Source organism: Bombina bombina, chromosome 1 (genome assembly GCF_027579735.1).
Source record: "Bombina bombina isolate aBomBom1 chromosome 1, aBomBom1.pri, whole genome shotgun sequence".
Taxonomy (NCBI): domain Eukaryota; kingdom Metazoa; phylum Chordata; class Amphibia; order Anura; family Bombinatoridae; genus Bombina; species Bombina bombina.
Window position 1 is genome coordinate 764,735,025 of NC_069499.1, and position 18,710 is coordinate 764,753,734.

At 35.5% G+C, this 18,710-nt stretch overlaps 1 protein-coding gene across 1 annotated transcript in view; it reads right to left on the reverse strand.

Moving 5' to 3' along the window:
• Window positions 1–18,074, reverse strand: part of LOC128660866 (copper-transporting ATPase 1-like) — a 157,623-nt gene extending 139,549 nt beyond the window's left edge. The window contains exon 1 of the mRNA XM_053714949.1: window positions 17,966–18,074. The gene's annotated coding sequence lies outside the window, so the exon portion shown is untranslated. The remainder of the gene's footprint in view (window positions 1–17,965) is intronic.
• Window positions 18,075–18,710: the final 636 nt, after the last annotated feature.

An 18,710-nucleotide genomic window follows, 5' to 3' on the forward strand; every position in this document is an offset into this window, starting at 1 on the left:
TATTTGGTTCTCAGTTGGATTCAATAATTTCAACTGTTACTGGGGGGGGGAGTTTTTTTGCCTCAGGATAAAAAACCTAAGGGTAAATCTAAAGCATTTAACCGTTTTCGTTCCTTTCGAAAAAATAAGGAACAGAAACCTAATCCTTCCCCCAAGGAATCTGCTTACAATTGGAAGCCTTCTTCAAATTGTAATAAATCCAAGCCTTTTAAGAGATCAAAACCAGCCCCCAAGTCCGCATGAAGGTGCGGCCCTCATTCCAGCTCAGCTGGTAGTGGGCAGATTAAAATTTTTCAAAGATGTCTGGATCAATTCGGTCCAAAATCATTGGATTCAGAGTATTGTCTCTCAGGGGTACAGAATAGAATTCAGAGTGAGACCACCTGTGAGAAGATTTTTTCTCACGCATTCCGGTAAACCCAGTAAAGGCTCAGGCTTTTCTGAAGTGTGTTTCAGACCTGGAGTTATCAGGGGTAATCATGCCAGTTCCGTTTCAGGAACAGGGTCTGGGGTTTTATTCAAATCTATTCATTGTCCCAAAGAAAGAAAATTCCTTCAGACCAGTTTTGGATCTAAAGATTTTGAATGGATATGTAAGAGTACCAACTTTCAAAATGATGACTATAAGGACTATTCTGCCTTTTGTTCAGCAAGGGCATTATATGTCCACAATAGACTTACAGGATGCATATCTTCATATTCCGATTCCTCCGGATCACTATCAGTTCCGGAGATTCTCTTTTCTAGACAAGCATTATCAATTTGTTGCTCTTCCTTTTGGCCTAGCGACAGCTCCAAGAATCTTTTCAAAGGTTCTAGGTGGCCTACTCTCTGTAATCAAAGAGCGGGGTATTGCGGTATTTCCTTATTTGGACGACATCTTGGTACTCGCTCAGTCTTTAAGTTCTGCAGAATCTCACACGAATCAACTAGTGTTGTTTCTTCGAAGACATGGTTGGAGGATCAATTTACCAAAAAGTTCTTTGATTCCTCAGACAAGGGTAACCGTTTTAGGTTTCCAGATAGATTCAGTGTCCATGACTTTGTCTCTAACAGACAAGAGACGTTTGAAATTGGTTGCAGCCTGTCGGAACCTTCAGTCTCGGTCATTTCCATCAGTAGCTATGTACATGGAAGCTTTAGGTCTCATGACTGCAGCATCCAACGCAATTCCCTTTGCTCGTTTTTATATAAAAGACTTCTCCAGCTTTGTATGCTGAACCAATGGTGCAGGTATTATACAAGGATCTCACAATTAATATCCTTAAATCCCAATGTTCGACTTTCTCTGACTTGGTGGTTGGATCACCATTGTATAATTTTAGGGGCCTCTTTCGTCCGTCCAACCTGGACTGTGATCACAACAGATGCAAGTCTTTCAGGTTGGGGAGCGGTTTGGGGATCTCTGACAGCACAAGGAGTTTGGAAATCTCAAGAGGCGAGATTACCAATCAATATTTTGGAACTCCGTGCAATTCTCAGGGCTCTTCAATTTTTTCCTCTGTTGAAGAGAGAACCGTTCATTTGTTTTCAGACAGACAATGTCACAACTGTGGCATATGTCAATCATCAGGGTGGGACTCACAGTCCTCAAGCTATGAAAGAAGTATCTCGGATACTTGTTTGGGCGGAATCCAGCTCCTGTCTAATTTCTGCGGTTCATATCCAAGGTATAGACAATTGGGAAGCAGATTACCTCAGTCGTCAGACTTTACATCCGGGAGAATGGTCTCTCCACCCAGATGTGTTTTTTCAAATTGTTTAGATGTGGGGGCTTCCAGAAATAGATCTGATGGCATCTCATCTAAACAAAAAACTTCCCAGGTACCTGTCCAGGTCCAGGGATCCTCAGGCGGAAGCAGTGGATGTATTGACACTTCCTTGGTGTTATCAACCTGCTTATATTTTCCCGCCTCTAGTTCTTCTTCCAAGAGTGATCTCCAAGATCATCATGGAGCAATTGTTTGTGCTGCTGGTAGCTCCAGCATGGCCTCACAGGTTTTGGTATGCAGATCTTGTTCAGATGTCCAGTTGCCAACCTTGGCCACTTCCACTAAGGTCAGACCTATCTCAAGGTCTGTTTTTCCATCAGGATTTCATATCATTAAATTTGAAGGTATGGAGATTGAACGCTTAGTGCTTAGTCATAGAGGTTTCTCTGACTCAGTGATAAATACTATGTTGCAGGCTCGTAAATCTGTTTCTAGAAAGATTTATTATCGAGTTTGGAAGACTTACATTTCATGGTGTTCTGATCATAAACTCATAGACTCTGTTCTCAACACCTGACCCCAGGTCCACTGTCTTGGGGGTCACACTTGATTTAGAACTCATTCACCCCACGTATACAAGAGCTTACCAAATCCTGCCGTGCACACCTACACAACATTTCCAGAATTCGCCCCTTCTTTACTCAAAAAACTGCAAAATACTAATTAATTTCCTCATTTTGCATGTCCCACTCCTGCCTCCAAGACTTCTCTCGTGCTGCTCCTTGAAAACACATCTATTCAGAGAGGCTTACCATCTCTCCTCTATTTTTCATCCTAAACAAAATAATTATTGAACCCCCTGACTCACTGATGCAACTACAATCCAGGTGGCAAGCTACCCCAAACCTTATGTCTCTGTACCCTCAACCTGTAGACTGTAAGCTCTCTGGAGCAGAGCCCTCTTCCTCCTGTACTAGTCTGTTATGTTTTGTATGTTATCACAAATCCTTGTCATTTTATACCCTTATCTTTACCCAGCGCTACAGAATTTTGTGGCGCTATACAAATAAATTATAATTTGCATTGTTCGCTTTGTCTTTTTGTTGGAGCACACTAGTACATTACTGGGAGGTAGCTGTTGTGATTTGCTCATGTGATTTGTTTATCTAGGTCCCAGTAGTGTGTGTGTATATATATATATATATATATATATATACTTTTCATGTTAATTTTAACTGAATAATTTTGTTTAAATGAGTCATCTTTCCTTTCACTACTTTTACAGAGTCTTTGCAGATACAAAAACTTTAGTGAATAAATTCCACAGATTAAATAAAGAGATAGCACCCACTGTAAAGAAAACAGTTGTGTATCCTTCATATCCTTCATAACTGGTATATTTGTCTTATATTGAGAGAAATAATGCCTGGTATTTCAAGTTTGACCTGGTTTGGGATGGGATCAAAACAATGTTCCTTCCTTAATGCTTAAATCAGTTATTAACTACAAATAAATGTAGTGGCATTTCGTCCTGACTAGTAAATCTCATTGATGTACATCTATCATTGGATTATCCACATGACTCAGGAGTTGAGAAATGTATATGAAACATAGGAACCAGCCAAACATGTTAGGAGTCAGGGGAAAACAATTCTATAAAGACATATGTAGAATAGTCACAAAGGAAGTAGAAGATATAACTCTGTGGCTCTAGTGATCTGTCAAGCTCTGAAACAACTATTTTACCGAAAGCTAAATTTTAGGTCAAGAAGAGTATCCTTTATCTGTAAAAACAACATGCACAAAGTAAACATCACGTTATCCTCAGAGACAGAGATAGTTTACACTTAGTGCTATACAAGATATTTGTAGCATTGGCAAGCATAGGATTAAAGAATAACAGACTCAAAAACATAAAGGAGCAATAATAAAATGCTCTAATGTGCTACAGCATTATATTATTGTCCTACTGCTTAAACAGAACTATGTGTTTAACTCCACAAAGAGGTTAAACACATAGTTAAAGTAAATGTTATATTGGCACTGTCAATCCTGAGCTGAGCATGGTTGGTGATTGGCAGCTATGCACATATGGTACCCCAAATTGGCTCAACAGATGTGCTCAACGAAAAACAGTAATGCATAGCTGGTTCAGAGCTTTAAGCATTATATATATATATATATATATATATATATATATATATATATATATATATATATATATATATATTTATTTATTTTATAGAAGTAGTATTAAAATGGACAGTCAAGTCAAAATTAAACTTTCATGATTCAGATAGAACACACAATTTTAAACAACTTTCCACTTCACTTACATTATCTAAATGTGCCCAATCTTTTTATATGCAATCTTTCTGAGGTACTAACTCCAACTGAGCATGTGCAAGATTCACAGGAAATACATAAATGCATTTTGTGATTGGCTGAAACCTGTCACATGATGCATTAGAAAGGAAAATGTAACTGACATTTTCAGGGGAAAAAAATCTACTGCTCATTTGAAATTCAAACTAAGTGTTTTTGCTTTTTCTTTTTATTATGCATTTATTGACAATGAGATTCTACTGTGTTTAGTAGTTATTTAACCTTTTAAAGTGCTAAGCAATTATTTTATTTAATAATTACATTTACAATTTTATTTAATAATTACATTTGCTTATTTATTATTGCCCCTTCACCTGCACCCCCATTCCCCTTGTGACACTGCAACCAGAACCTCCAAGTGTGCTCCAAATGGCCAGGAAGTTTTGCACATGTGCAGGATTTCAGAAATATCAGAGTTGATATTAATATCGCTAAAGAAAACCTGTGCACGAGAAGTTAAAAGGACACAAAACCCAACTTTTTTCTTTCATAATACAGATAGAGTATGTGATTTTAACCAACTTTTAAATTTACTTCTATTATTTGTTTTGTTCTCTTGATATCATTTGTTCACATACCTAGGTAGACTCAGGAGCTTCTGATTGGTGGTTGCACAGATAGGCCTCATGTTAATTGTCTCTCCCATTGCTTCAGCTAGCTCCCAGTAATGCATTGCTGCTTCTTCAGCAAAGGATGCCAAGAGAATTAAGCAAATTATATACTAGAAGTATATTGGAAAGCTGTTTAAAATGCTATGCTCTGTTTGACTCATGATGGGTTTTATGTCCCTCTAACCGTTCTGTGAGCGCAATCCGAAGAAAGTATAGAGTGGGTGGAACTGTAATTATATTACTGCAATATGAATGAAGGGGTGGATATTGCAGTAGAAAAAGATTTAAAGATGTATATGGAATTATTTTTATTACAAATAAATAACCAAGTGTTTACATGTTTATTAGGTAAACACTACATGGCACCATTACAACTTACCCTTTATTCAAGCAATTAGTCAATAATAAAATGCTTTAGCACCTTAGACCACCATTACACGTCTGTGCCCCTTTAATTACAATTTAAGCATTTCTCTTTGTCATAACTCTACAGCAGGATATTTTTTTAAAGTTTTAGGCAGTTGGTCACCCCTCTGACAAAGGTTACAAGACAGCGCCCCCCACCTTTCACCCCATAATAGATGTTAAATTATTATTTTCTCATTAAAGAAATTTGTAATATATATTTTTAGTTTTGAATTTGGGGAAATTAGATCTGATCCACGGTTCACACACAGCTCTCAAGAGCCGATTCTGCTCAGCCAAAAAAGTGCTTCACTCACATTTCAATTTGCACTTTGTTACTCCTATGTTAAATGCAAGTTACTGATCAAGACAAACGCAACTCAATCTCTAAATGATTTCGACTTCAGTGCCCTTCTTCCATCTACAGTCGGCCATTTGCCTTATTACACCTCAACAGGGCAAGTATCATTTTCAGCTTTTGAAAACTGTTCGATTATTTGCCAGTTAGCTGCTGCTTGTGGTTTCCATAGGATAGTGCGAAACGTCACTGCTCCTGCGCCTCCCCTTATATGTTCTTGCACCCACCTGGGGAGGCCCGCCCCGCACTTTGAAAACCACTGCTCTACAGTGATTTAACTATTTATATAGCAATATTTTACTCTTCTTTAGATTAATAACTTATAATACTTGTCTAAAAACATGTCAACGCATTAATGACCGTTGCTTGTCGTTAAGAGATTGTTTGTTTATAATAGCGCAGGTCTTGCCACAAACGGCATGACCGTGCTATTACAACCTCCCTCCCGCTGGTTTATAAAAATAGTGCGGTTTTGCTGCTGACAGCGAGTCCGCACTACGAATAAAGCAACCCCTATAGAAACACCAGAGATGTACAGGGTACGTCGCTGGTCATTAAAGGGTTATTTAGCATTTTTATAGAAACCATAATAATTTGTATGTCTTAAAAACAACCACATAAGTAACCATTCTTTTTTTTTTTTTTTGGTTATTCATGTCAGGCAACTTTCAGAAGTTAAAGTAAAGTAAGTAGGGATTAGAAGCATTTTGAGATGACATATTTATTTCATATCAGTGTAAAAAAAAAAGTATAACTATCAATAAGTTAAAAAAAGAAAGAGGTTCAAACTCATTGGCAATTTCAATAATTTATAAAAAAAAAAAGAACATTTTACTTTCAATTACATAGATCAAAGCTGGTTTCACCCACACAGTATATGTATTTAACTCTATAACTAACAACAGCTAACCAAATATGTATAATTTCAAGCAGGGATTGACAAATGTACAGCCGCTAAAAATACTTAGAAGCAGGCTATACTGCTTTTATTTGTTTGTTTTTTTATTAGCGACAAACTCATTTTATATAGGAACGTATGTAGAGAATCCAAAAGTTCTGAGCCAGCAATAAAATGTGTCTACATATGAAACTTTTTTTAATCTTAGTGGCAATTAAAACAGATACATATCATTGACTTGCGTCTCCTGGGCCTCTCACCTCTTATTAATATCTGTTGACAGAAAGAAAGACAGAATGTGGTGTAATCCCAAGCATTTTTAATAAGAGGTGAAATTCTTATTCCAAATAATAGGGGATGAAAGAGAGAGATGGCTCTGAATAAGCCCCTATTGCTTAAAGGGGAAGCATACAACTAATTTCATATAACTGCATGTAATAGACACTACTATAAAGAAGAATATGCAAAGATGCTGATAAAAAAAATCCAGTATAAAACCTTTTAAAGACGTACTTAGAAGCTCCTAGTTTAGCACTGTTAATGAGGTTAGGCTGGAATACCTAAGAAAGGGGCTAAGAAAGCAGGCTCATTACACAAACAGGAGCAAGCAGGAGTCTGTAGACTTGGGTCTACATCTGATACTTTGGGGCTTAGTTATGTTATTAAAAAAATAAGCAAAATTATACATTGTTACAAAAACCCTCCATATGAGCTATATAAATGGATCATCTACAAAACTTTTATGCAAAGAAAAATCAACTGTATATGAGTATTGTATATTCTTTTGAATAGTGCCAAACAGATAATACCGAAACTTTGAAAACAGAAAAGAGCCCCGACAATAACGGAATGGCAATCACAAATACAATATTCAATATCAATGAAAAAACTACATTATCAATTGATGGATCAGATGGATTTCTATTATAATATAGTGAATGTTTTACAAATAAAAGTATAGGATCACATCTGCGGTATTAGATTGAAATGAGCCTAGAGAAAATATGAAGAAGATTAATTAAAATTCTATGTTGCGGAAGAGGTTATATTAGTTCAATTTTTCTACGATTATAAATACCCAGAGTTATTTTTCGTTAGGCTTTATATACACTTTATATTCCTAATTAATATGCACTATTGTTGTTAAGGAAAATTTACTAGATGACGGTGACGGATCTCATGGAAACTTACGGGGTCTTTTTTGTGGACTATCATGAACTTTAATATTTTAAACAAGAGGAAAGATACCTGGTGGATACCAGAGTTAAACTTGACTCATTATGTTTTGTGCTGTTTATCTATATTCATTTTTTTTTGTCTGTATGTTAAAGTGTTGAATAAAGCCTTAAAAAAATAATAGTGTACAATGTCCCTTTAAAGCTATCATACACCACATGCAAATCTAAAATGCAATTCTTTTGAAATAGGTGATAACCATCTTTAAATGTCAGCAAACAAAAATGGGTTGCAATAGCACTACGCAAATGAAGAGGGGATGCCCTATATGGCTTGTGTTAGAATATGCCTTGGGGGCTAGAGTGTTTGTGCATGGGTACAATTTACAACAAAAAGTCAGAGAGATATTTGACTAAAAAGTATGCACTTATACAGCACTTCTGTCTCCCCTTATGTGAAAAACATTTTTCAGGAAGTGGAAAACTTGTTCCAAATTAAAACATAACTTATTCCAAAAATCACTATTAAAACCAAGAAATGTGAAATAAAAAAAAAAAAACACAAAGAAAATTTAAAAATGCATTATCATGATGCAGTTATAGCGCTGCTTGTCCTAAAATAATCATTGTAGGATGATACCTGTGGGTTGTCTCAAACCCCAATATGTTGGTATGGGAATAAGAAGTTTACTTATAGAATACCTATAACTTTAGGGAATCTAAATGTTGATTATCCAATGGAGTACATTTTTTTTAATCAATGCACACAGATTGTTGTATAGAGTGTTGTATTTCACCAGCTTGGCACTGTAATCTGGTATCACTTAGGGTAATTTCAAGTGGGGATATTAGCATAGGCATTCTTAGGTATGTATGAAACAGCGAAAGGATCAAAATTATTTTATTATTTTTTTAACAACAATTTAAAATTAAATACAGCAATGTTGCAGTAATTATATTAGTACTGTCAAAATTGACTTGAAAAAAATGGCTGGTATGTAAAGATTATATTCGGTCAGTTGTCCACTGTGGTTAGGTACTCTTCATAATATAATTAAAATGATTGTCTAAGATTAGATCATTATAACTTAGGTATAATACCAATACTGTATATGCAGGGACGTGCAGTCATAGGAGGCAGTGCCTCCCCTGCCATATGGGTCCAAACTTTAATTAAATAATAAAAAAGTAAACATTTTTTTTCACCATTTCCCCCCCTTGTAACGCTATAGAGAGGCAGGGTACAGGACCGCTTCTCTCCATTGTGTTACATAGGTAATAGCATTAGCTGTGCTGAAGCGCCACCTATTGGTTGATAAAATATCATCACTGAAAATAGGGACCAATAGGAGACAGCCCTCTTGCTGCCTCCTAGCGAGGAAGCCAATCAGAGACAGTCATGTTACCCTGGTGATTGACAGCACTAGGAGAACATGACCGGCTCTGATTGGCTCCCTGCACATGTGCAATGGAGCAGGAGGCACTAGCGGGAAACGTGAAGAGAACAGACTACTGCATCCTGTCCTCCTGAGCTCGGATCTTGAGTTACAATCAGCTGCTGCTCTGCCTTAGTGTGAGATAGTGAGCCCTCAGCCTGAGCCTCCCTACACAGTTACATTATTTGATTCTACAGAACGGTAAGTAAAAACATATCTGATGCTTCAGCTCCAAAACCTACTCATCTGCTCCTCTAATTCCATTTGATAGATTGCACATTAAGTTTTTTGTTTGTTTTTTAAATAAATAAAATACTCAATGTGCAATCTATCAGTTAGACTAGAGGAGCAGATGAGTAGGTTTTACAAGTTCCAACTGCATACGACACCGTCTTGCATAGGTGATCAAGATGCTTGGAAATGGCAGGCTTCAGATAAAGGAATTGCACGAGTTCTGCTTGTAACTATCTGCAAAAGGTAATAGAGTGTATTACTCCAGTAAAATAAAAGTCTGACACATAAAATTCAGGATTCTGGCGTTTTATATTGCCCCCTTATTTTTTTTATTTGATGTTTAAAAGTCGCATTGCCCCGCCCCATTCCCCCTGTCAGCTTGGAAACTACATTTTCTAAGAGAGGACGGCTTCTGTGCACATGTGCTCTACCTAGCTCCTGCTTGCCGAGAAAAGTACCGGTCTGCCTTGTCAAGCCCTTCTTAATTTACTACTGCATGAATCTTTTGGAGAAACGTCTGCTTATGCAAAAAGTGAGAGTATTGAAAGCATGATCTGTAAGGGTCCCTGACAAATAAAGAAATGGCAGGACGGGAAATCTGTCATGGGAGGGTGTTGTGGGATACTAAAGACAAGATAAGAGCTGACTGCCTATGACCCACTGACCCCAATGAATTATGGAATAAATGGCATCTATAACGCTTTAAAAATATATCATAGTTAAATACATATCTTTAAATGCAGCTTTATAAAGTAACTATAAATCAGCTATATTAACAATTAATACAATGGTTGCAGTAAAAGTGCATTATAGTTTGTTTGTTTTTTAATTCATATACAGTGCATCATGCAAAAGTAAAAAAAATACATAATTTAATTAACACACGCTTTTTATGTAGATTTATTAAATATCTTTGTGGCATTAACCAGCAGTTGTACCAACAGTTAATAAAGCAAACATAATGTACTTTTACTGCAACAGTTGTATTAATTGTTAATATAGCGGATTATAGTCACCAATGCACTTTATAAACCTGCATTTAAAAGCATGTATGTCCTGTCTTGTCACTATTAGCTTAGTATATCCCTCCATAACAAATGCCCAAAATTAAACAGACTTAAAGGGGCACAAAACCAATTTTTTTTCTTTCCTGATTTAGAAAAAAACATGCAATTTTAAACAACTTTCCAATTTACTTCTATTATCTCATTTGCTTCATGCTCTTGATATCCTTTTGCTGAAACGCATAACTAGATAGGCTGAGTAGCTGCTGATTGGTGGCTGCACATAGATGCCTCGTTTGATTGGTTCACCCATGTGCATTGCTATTTCTTTAACAACGGATATCTAAAGAATAAAGCAAATTAGATAATAGAAGTAAATTGGAATGTTGTTTAAAATTGCATTCTCTATCTGAATCATAAAAGACAGGGTTTAATGTCCCTTTAAATATCTGATTTGTTGGGGTTTAATTATTATTATTTTTTTAATTAAAACATTGAATTCCATTTTTGTTTTCCAGTAAACAAATGCCTCTCCATACAAAATATCTGACTCCAAAACCTACTCATCTGCTCTGCTAATTCCTATTGATAAATTGTGCATTAAGTATTTTATTTTTTTGAAAAATAAAATACTCAATGTGCAATCTATCAGAATAGAGGAGCAAATGAGTAGGTTTCACAAGTTCCAGCTGCATATTGGGGAAAAAATCAAATACTTAATGTGCAATCTATTAGTGGGACTGGAACTTGCAAAATCTACTCTCATCTGCTCCTCTAATTCCAACTTATAGATTGTGCATTAAGCAGGGTTGTGTGATTTGTTTTTGACAATCAGGACCCTGGCATCATGTAAGTGTTATACTCCATCCTCTTTGAACGACATTGGTGAGTGCCAGCCAGGATCTGGGATAGCTCCATGAGTTTGTAGGGAATGCATCGTTTGGGCAGGTGTTTGGTTCACTACTAAATTTAAGTCCTCCTATGCCTTCCCTGACACTGCTAGCAAAGTAGCCAGAGCTGCTCTAGCACACTCAACTGGGCTGTAAGCAGAGGCACGTTGGACAATGTGTGTGATTCTCAAAATGTAATTCCTGCAGACCGCCCGAAACTGCTAGTTTATTTATGTTTCGGGGCGGGCTGCAGGGAAGTACATTTTGAGATTCACACATATTGAGTGTGCTAGAGCAGCACCGATTACTTCGCTAGCAGTGTCAGGTCACGGTGAGGTTATCTTGGTCCATAGGTTTTACTGCCTCCTTCGGTACACAAGCCTTGCCGCTTTTTCGTTTTCCGGAAATACCCCATGGGCCTGGTAAGGGGGTCACGGTTTCACCAAGAGACTAAATCAGCAAAGCACTATTTTCTTCAGCATGTAGCATGAATATGTAAACCCAGCACACTGCTTTCCCTCAGAGTCTATTTTTTCATTTGTCATCAATGAGTATAAATAGTGGAACTGCATTTTCCTATATAATCAGAATTTAATAAGTTTCTTACATGTTCCCCCTTGCCCTTTTGCAACCTTATAATTTAATTGTAACTTTAAAGCTACCTCTATTGGGTTCATATATGGACTTCTGGGGCATATCATAGCCAGTGCCTCACCAGCATCTGACCTCACCGCACGTCACTGATGAAAATATATATCTCCTAATTTTGTGTATCATAAAAGAGACCTCTGCTGTCTCAATAATATATGTTATTGTCTCACAGACAATGTGGTTAAACAGGATGTTATGCACTGCTTAGAAAATAGCAAATATATTTCTGAGTGAATTTATGAGGAGTACTATATACCTCCACACAGTATTAAACAGAACATAAAGCACATGTGTGTATCGATTGCAAACTTCTTTACAGATTCTGTTATTAGGTACTTTTGATACTGTTATCTAATGTATTCAGGTTGCTGGATATTAGGGTTCTACGGGATGCAGGTTAAACTTTTGTAAGTTAGTTACCTACAATACTGTGTTTTGCTGGTATTATTGAGAGTGGTGTTTTACCATTTGTTTTAGCTGCAGTGCTGTATAAGTGCACAAAGTAACAGGAGCTTATTAAATGAATATGTGGATTGCTCCGATTTTGTAATTATGTATATATAGTGCAACAAATTGTTTTTGTGAGCGCCTGCATTTAAACAGGTACTAGGTAAGTAGCTGTTCGAATTATTTGGTTCCACCACTTAAAATTGTCTGCCTTTTATACAGATAATAGACCGGTAAGTTTTTAAGTTATTTTCCAGTTAATTGCTATGATCAAAATGAGAAACAGTCCCACAAGTTTATAGCCAAATGCGGCCAAATTATTCCACCATTTAAATTTAGATACACTCGTAATACCGCGATTGTTTAAGCTGTATGGTACAATCCCCTCATGTAAGGTTTTACAGAGTGATTTATTTTAAGTCTAGTATAATCAACATTTGCACTTACTAATGAAGTATATAGTTGCTTTGCTGAGTTATTCACATGGTTACTGTGCTGTTCTCCATTTGATACTCTTCTTATGGCATTCTTTACATGGTTCTGGTTATTTACATAAAACAAATGATTTTCAGGACAAAGCATTAAGTAGGGGCCAGTATACGTTTTTGTACAAATTATACCATGCACTAGACACATCACTGTTGACACAATTGCACACAACTATTCACTTGCTATTTATGCCATCTTATTATATACATTCATCACTATTCATAACAGGAAAAATGCCATAATAAAAATGTATTATTTTAACTATTCACACTAAGTATAATTATAGGGTTTGATTCTCTATCACTACTTTTCTTTGGACACTTAAAAATTTAACCGTGTGTATATTTGAAATCCTTGAAATCAAGGAGCAATGATATTATTGGAAATTATAACCCTTAACTACCATACCGTAAATATATTTTTTCAGATTTTGTATATATTGCCAGATTGGGATCAACCTGAAATGAAACATACTAATCCTTATGAGTAGAATTAAATTGGATGTATACTTCATACAAGATACAGTTTCATATACTATCATTAATCTTCACTTTGAATTATTATAAATCCCAAATGTACAAAAAAACGTATACTGGCCCCTACTTAATGCTTTGTCCTGAAAATCATTTGTTTTATGTAAATAACCAGAACCATATAAAGAATGCCATAAGGAGAGTATCAAATGGAGAACAGCACAGTAACTATGGGAATAACTCAGCAAAGCAACCATATACTTCATCAGCATATATATCTAAATGTTAAAAATCCAATGTGTAAAACACACACTTGCATCTATACAATTATTTATTCTGAAAATTGTGTTCTTTTTGATTAGGTACCATAAATGATTAGATCAATATCAGAATTGTTCCAAAGGCGAGTTTAATAGAAATCAAGTATAACAAGTAAATAAATAATTCACAATTACAATTGTACACTATACGCAGATCAAAACAGAATATTGTGCGTATTATTGATACCATTTTTGTATAATCCATCTATTGTTATTGATTCATCCACAAATTAACATAGAGACCAGTAACTGGTCCTCCGTTCATTCCAATGACACTACCATAACGTACATGCCAACAGAACCGAAGATGCCTCTGATCGGTCAAAGATTGAAGGGGCGGAGCTTGTTCTATTAATACGCGAAGAGGCCGGCGCGCGTCACCTTTTGAAAAAGCCATAACTGACACAGCGAAACACGTCAAGGGAGGGTAGTTAAAATGCCCAACAAACTTTAAACGTTTTAACTTAGCAAAGAGATCTGATGCAAATGTTAATTATACTAGACTTAAAATATAGCACTAGGTAAAACCTTACATGAGTGGATTGTACCATACAGCTTAAAGGGACAGTCAACACCAGAATTTTTGTTGTTTTAACCCTTTAAGGGCACAGCTTTCAGTTTGCTCAATTGTTTTATGACGGAAAAATTCCGTCATATGTCCTTAAGAGGTTAAAAAGATAGATAATCCCTTAATTACCCATTCCCCAGTTTTTCATAACCAACAAAGTTATAATAATACACGTTTTACCCCTGTTATTATCTTATATCTAAGCATCTGCAGACTGCCCCCTTATTTCAGTTCTGTTGACAGATTTGCATTTCAGTCAGTCAGTGCTCACTCCTCAGTAAATTCACGTGCATGAGCTCAATGTTATCTAAATGAAATACATGAACTAAACGCCCACTAGTGGTCAAAATGAATTCAGCTTAGAGGCGGCCTTCAAGGTCTAAGAAATTAGCACATGAACCTCCTAGGTTTAGCTTTCAACTAAGAATACCAAAAGAACAAAGCAGAATTTGGGATAAAAGTAAATTGGAAAGTTGTTTAAAATGACATGCCCTATTTGAATCATGGGGAAAGTTTTTTTGGACTTGACTGTCCCTTTAAACAATCACTGTATTAGGAGCGTATCTAAATTTAAATGGTGGAATAATTTGGCCGCATTTGGCTATAAACGTGTGGGACTGTTTCTCATTTTGATCATAGCAATTAACTGGAAAATAACTTGAAAACTTACCGGTCTATTATCTGTATAAAAAGCAGACAATTTTAAGTGGTGGAACCAAATAATTCGAACAGCTACTTACTTAGTACCTGTTTAAATGCAGGCGCTCACAAAAACAATTTGTTGCACTTATATATACATAATTACAAAATCGGAGCAATCCACATATTCATTTAATAAGCTCCTGTTACTTTGTGCACTTTTAGAGCACTGCAGCTAAAACGGATGGTAAAACACCACTCTCAATAATACCAGCAAAACACAGTATTGTAGGTAACTAACTTACAAAAGTTTAAACTGACACCCCGTAGAACCCTAATATCCAGCAACCTGAATACATTAGATAACAGTATCAAAGGTACCTAATAACAGAATCTGTAAAGAAGTTTGCAATTGATACACACATGTGCTTTATGTTCTGTTTAATACTGTGTGGAGGTGTATAGTAATCTTTATAAATTCACTCAAAAATATATTTGCTATTTTGTAAACACTGCAGTACATAACATGCTGTTTAACCACATTGTCTGTGATACATTAACATAGATTATTGAGACAGCAAAGGTCTCTCTTTTTTATGCACAAAATCAGGAGATATTTGCATATATTGGTATAATACCCAAGTTATAATTATCTAATCTTAGACAATCATAATTATATTATGAAGGGTACCTAACCACAGTGGACAACTGACCGAATATAATATTCTTTACATACCAGCCATTTTCATGTGTATACACAGTTTAAAGGTCAATTTTGACAGTACTAATATAAATACTGCAACATTGCTGTATTTAATTTTAAATTGTTGTTGTTAAAAAAAAAAATAATAAAAAAATATCCTTTCGCTGTTTTACATACCTAAGAATGCCTATGCTATAACATCCCCACTTGAAATTACCCTAAGTGATACCTCATTACAGCGCCAAGCTGGTGAAATACAACACTCTATACAACAATATATGTGCATTGATTAAAAAAAAATGTACTCCATTGGATAATAAGTTATAGGTATTCTAGAAGTAACCTTCTTATTCCTATACCAACATATTAGGGTTTGATACGCCCCACAGGTATCATCCTACAGTGATTATTTTAGGACAAGCAGTGCTATAACTGCATCATGATAATGCATCTTTAAATCTTCTTTGTGTTTTTAAATTTCACATTTCTTGGTTTTAATAGTGATTTTTGGAATAAAAGTTATGTTTTAATTTGGAACAAGTTTTCCCACTTCCTGAAAAAGATGTTTTTCACATAAGGGGAGACAGAAGTGCTGTATAAGTGCATACTTTTTTTTTTTTTTTTTTTTCAAAATCTTTTTATTAAGGATCCGTAATACAACATACAACATAATGCATAATTATACAGTAATGACAAATGACATTTGTCTAGCAAACGTTATAATACACATTATTGCTATAAGGAATAAAGCAATCAAGTATGATTAAACACGCATCACAGATTCTCATTTTAACTTTTTATAAATTAGTTTTAACAGAACTTCAGTGTCTCAATGTCTGTAACAATATCCATTTTGATAAACCTAATCTGTTAGTAAATAATCCAATGTTTTAGTAATTCGAAAGCTTAATAGCTGTACCAGTCTTCAAAGTAAGCCAGTAATGGCTATGATCTACAGTATATACGCTCTCATATAAGTGCATACTTTTTAGTCAAATGTCTCTGACTTTTTGTTGTAAATCTTTAAATGTGGAGTTACATGTCCAGAAGGTGATCACCTGGTATAACCATATACATTATAGCCCATAACCAGCCCCCTCCTCCACACTAGGAGGCCCATTATTTAGTTTACAGGAATAACTCTTAAAGGGACACCGAACCCAAAAAAAATTATTTTGTGAATCAGATAGAGCATGCAATTTTAAACAGCTTTCTAATTTACTCCTATTATCAATTTTTCTTTGTTCTCTTGTTTTCTTTATTTGAAAAAGAAGGCATCTAAGCTATTTTTGGTTCAGAACCATGGTAAGCATTTGTTTATAGGTAGGTGAATTTACCAACCAATCAGCAAGAACAACACAGTGTGTTCACCAAAAATGGGCCGGCATCTAAACTTACATTCTTGCATTTCAAATAAAGATACCAAGAGAATGAAAAGAATTTGATACTAGGAGTAAATTAGAAAGTTTCTTAAAACTGCATACGCTATCTGAATCACGATATAAAAAAATTGGGTTCAGTGTCCCTTTAAATCCTGTGAAGCAGTGCATGAAAAATGCATGTTTAACATGAAAATGCACAATTTTTAATCTCAACCAACTGTTTTCTACTACCATGCAACAGCAAATTGGTGTGGCCGGATATCAGTAAAAGTTATTTCAACAGAATACATAACAGGAGCTATAAAACTTTACAGAATTTCGTCATAAATTAAAAAAAAAAAAACTAAAAATTCAAGTAAGATGTACTGTAACATATTGCTTTACATATTGTTTATCTTGCTATATGCAAAACAAAACCAACAAACAAAAGCTGTCAATTTGCTACTTTTATCACATTTCAAAACATAATTATTTTGGTATTCTTTTGTTGAAGTGCATATCTAGGTAGGTAGCAAACTGCAGCTATATAGTGCTTCAGATACATGCAAGCTCCTGAGATACAACATTTTCAAAAGGATACTAAAAGAACTAAGTAATAGAAGTAAAGGTGACATTTTTTTTACTGTATGCTCTGTCTGAATCATGAAATAAAACTATTTGGGTTTCATGTCCCTTTAACTACTAATATACAAAGAGCTGTGATTTAAAATCTCATAGGGGTCTTGCCCTAGTAATATGGAAAGGCGTGAGAGAACAAGCTCTGAAGCTCATAAACAGAGTAGAAAATAAAGGGCAGCAAGATCCAGTGTAATTTTCGAGGCAGCAGGGGACATACTAAGAGAAAAAGTTTTACAGAGATATAAGGAGGAGCAGTTCCATATCACCAGAATCATTAGAGAACCTGGCTCTTGTCAAACACATTTGAAAAAATTCCATATCACTTTAAATATTTAGTAGCTCGAAGTTAATTTCATGTATGGAGGAGATCAGCAACAGGATAGATAGATGATGATAGATAGATGATAGATAAATCATTCTTGGAGTCTGTATAGAATAGTGTATTGAAAGGGAAAACATGCCTGTGTCTTAGAGGTATCATTGAAAATTGAATGTCCTATAAGAAACACGTTCTCGTTACACTAGTTAGGCCCGAAGTAAACAACAGAAAAATCCCCCCGTACTCACATAGCACCATGTCATTAGATACATTATCTGTTCCACATCCCAGGGTCCCCGCGCCGCGCTGTCACTCGCACTTTCCACTAGTAGCCAGATCCGGGCGAACAAGCTCTCGCGAGACGCGCATTAGAATTGAGTCACATGACTGAGCTTGGCATCGCCATGGATACCCAAGGCCGAGCCTCACCGTTGCTGAAATTGTGAATGAGAAAGCATTGTGATAGTCACATGACCGTTGTGGTCGACTCGCCAGCCCCTTTAGATAGTATACGGGATGATTTGTAATGTGGTATTATTGTCAGAATTGTTGTGTATATTATAATATACGGTGACTTATGATCAAGCGATAAGTAAGCTTTAGACTATCCAACATATTTTAATATGTAAAATTACTTAATTCATGGGACTTTTCAGGATTTGTAAATATTATATAGTAAGGTATATTAGGGACGTCGTCCCATGAGACACCAAAGTTTACAGTTTTGTAATAGGACACAAACACCATGTGACATATATAAATACTAGGTAGATAGATGATTTAATAGATAGATGAATGAATGATAGATTTATGGATGGATGAGATTGATCAATAGATATCAGGCATGCCGTTTTTTATTTTGTCTTTTTTTGTGTGTGTGATCCAAAAGTGGGATGTACTAAAAGGAATGACAAGGGTGAATGACAAAATGGAATGCCCATAGACTATAATGGGATTACATTTAAAAGTGCTATAGAAACTAAACTATGATGC